Source organism: Bacillus rossius, chromosome 5, assembly GCF_032445375.1.
Source record: "Bacillus rossius redtenbacheri isolate Brsri chromosome 5, Brsri_v3, whole genome shotgun sequence".
NCBI classification, from domain to species: Eukaryota; Metazoa; Arthropoda; class Insecta; order Phasmatodea; family Bacillidae; genus Bacillus; species Bacillus rossius.
This window is the reverse complement of record NC_086333.1, coordinates 6,538,603-6,541,538: the sequence shown is the minus strand read 5'-3', so window position 1 is coordinate 6,541,538 and position 2,936 is coordinate 6,538,603.

The following is a 2,936-nucleotide window of genomic DNA, read 5'->3' as shown; positions in this document are numbered from 1 at the left end:
CACATTTATATCTCAGAAACTTCGCACATGATATGTAACAAATTACCTAATTCCGTTATATTTCAGAAATATTAATAATGTTAGTTACAAAAAAGATATTTGAATATATTCAGAAATATTTACCGTACTAAGTAATAATTTTTATATCTCAGTTATATTTCTTAAATATTATAAATGTTATCTATCATAAGTTACATTTCATTAATATTTCCTAAATAATGTAAAATTTTATGTTGACGCCGTCCCCGCTGCCTGATTTGAATTTACGTGAATTAGAACTGTTTTGATTAATTTTGATCTCAAGGGCGGGATTCCTGGCCTCGTGGCTGCAGGCAGGGACGCGTCGGCAAAGGGCTCCCCGGGCTGTTATGGCCTCCCAGGACGCCGTATCAGTAAAACACACACGTACTTTTAACTGGTTTATTCCGTCGCACACGTTACACTTGACACGCTCACGCGACTGGCCGCTTCATCGTCGACCTATGCTCCACCTACACCACCCTCTCTTGGCGGTACTCGTAACGGCCGCTCAGTGGCCCGGCAGCTAGTACGTTAAGAGGGGTAGTTACCCGGCGAGAGGCGAGATGAATGCTCAGGTGAGCGGCAAGCCTGGTTCTGCGCCCGAGAGAGTCTGGGCAGGGCGTGATATGAAGTACGCTTACGGCGGGTTACACAAAGTTACTAACACAGAAACAATACACTAAAGTCACTAGGGCTAGTCCCGGGTTCGGACCAAGTCCGGGTGTCCCACTCAGGTGGTCACACAATGGCGGCTACTCCGCATGGTGGCGAGGGCCACGTTATGCTGGGTACGGGCACAGCGGAATCCGGCAGGATATCACGTCCGTAACCGTCGCACGTCCCAGTTGATGAATCGTCCGTAAACTTATTCTCGCGTTTGGCGCAGTGCCGCCACGTGTGGGCGATGAACTAATTCCTCGTGGGGGTTTTGATAGCGTGAGGCGCAGGCGCCACGGCGGGCCGCCTATTTAACTTACATATCACAAGAAAGGCTCGGTGGCGAGCCACACATTATATTTAAAGACCGTACGAAATCTCATACTGCCGGTTAGGGCCGACCGGGAAGCTGTTGAAATGGTTTGACTATAATTACCTATTGTAGTTAATGATGAATTGGCGCGAAAGGTGAGTGCTTCCCGTGCGCGGGGCTGCCAGCCCTGGCGAGTCCCCGATGACGACTGACTAACCTCCCTGGCCACCGGGGCCAGGGAGGAGGGAAATTCCGCGGGAAACTGCGGAGCGCGGGAAGATGATTTCGGCCAGTTATGTGAATGATACTAGTTTACAAAATGATTATTGAATTAACATTAATTATTAGTTATTTTACAAGTATTATTTTTTGTTTGTTTTATCGAATGCATGAACAAATTATTTAGTTGCGCAGTGCCACACCCGGTCGGGCGCTTTGCACACGTAGGAGGCCCTGACTGACGTCATGCCGTTCGAGGCACTGCACTACGTTGCACGCACGGGCGCGTTCGAGGCACGGCACTGATCAGGTGTTGAGGACACATAACGGCCTGTGCTCTCAGAGGGAGCACTGACAGCGGCGTCAATGTAACAAGTTGTATGATTCAGTAACAATTCAGAAATATTGACATTTTATGTAACAAATTGAATGTATTATATATATTTCAGAAACATGCATGTTGTTACATAACTGTTGTGTATTGTCTGGAAACTGTTGTGTGTTGTTCCGAACAGTGTGGTTGTGTTAGGTTAGTAGTGTGTGTGTTTTGGTATGTTGGTTGTCTGGCGTACCACGCTAGTTGTAAACAGTCTTGTGTGCAGTAAACAGGACATGTAATAGTGGCGACGAGGATTAAGTATTCCAGTTAATTGGCGCAGGGAAATGGGACAATGGCATTAATTGGCTCAATTGGAGAGTTTGATGTGGGTCGGGAATCATGGAGTTCGTACCGCGAAAGGCTACAGTTTTATTTTGTAGCAAACAAAATTAACGATGATGTTACGAAACGTGCTGTATTTTTTACCGTGTGTGGTGCTGAAACTTACAATTTGGTGACATCGTTACTAGCACCAACATCTACGGATGCTACATCACTTAACAATGTTCTCAGTAAGCTTACGGACCATTTTGAACCTAAAGCCAGTGAAATTGTAGAGACGTATAAGTTTTTGAAGCGGGACCAAACTGACGGGGAATCTATTGCTGTTTATGTGGCTGAGCTGCGAAGATTAAGCGTTCACTGCAATTTTCCGAATCTCGAATGCATGTTGCGCGATCGTTTGGTCTGAGGGGGTTAAAGATCGCGTGGTACAATGGGCGTTGTTGGCCAAAGATAAACTAACCTTCAAGGATGCAGTAGACATTGCGACGGAAGTGGAAGCAACCGGGCGGGACCTGGTCGAGTTGAGAGGCAAAGATATTCCGGAATCGTCTGGTTATGTATGGAAGGTCACAGCGGGCACAGTAGTAAAGCCACTAGGAGGGAGTAAAGCTCAGCAGGGCGCACAGTTACCCCAGAACCGAACTTGTTGGCGTTGTAATGGCAGTCATTCCGCCGATAAATGCTGGCACACCTCTACGGTCTGTAGATTTTGTAATAACCGGGGTCACATTGAAAGGGTGTGTCTAACAAAAAAGAAGAGTCAAGTGCCACCTCGAGCGGTGGTAACTGGCGCGACACGAAAGGAGGCACACCAGGTACAACATGTGTATGGGGAGACATCTGACCCAGATGAGGGTGAATACACCTTGTATAATATGAGTGATAAAAGCAGGCGTGGTCCACTGTGTGTGGAGGTTAGGTTGGATGGGAAACCAATTACCATGGAAGTTGACACAGGAGCAGGTTACTCTATTATTAGTAGACAGACTTTCAAACGGTTATGGCCAGAAGAGCCACCCCTGATGAAGGGTTATTAAGTGCTACGTACTTGGTCGGAAGAAC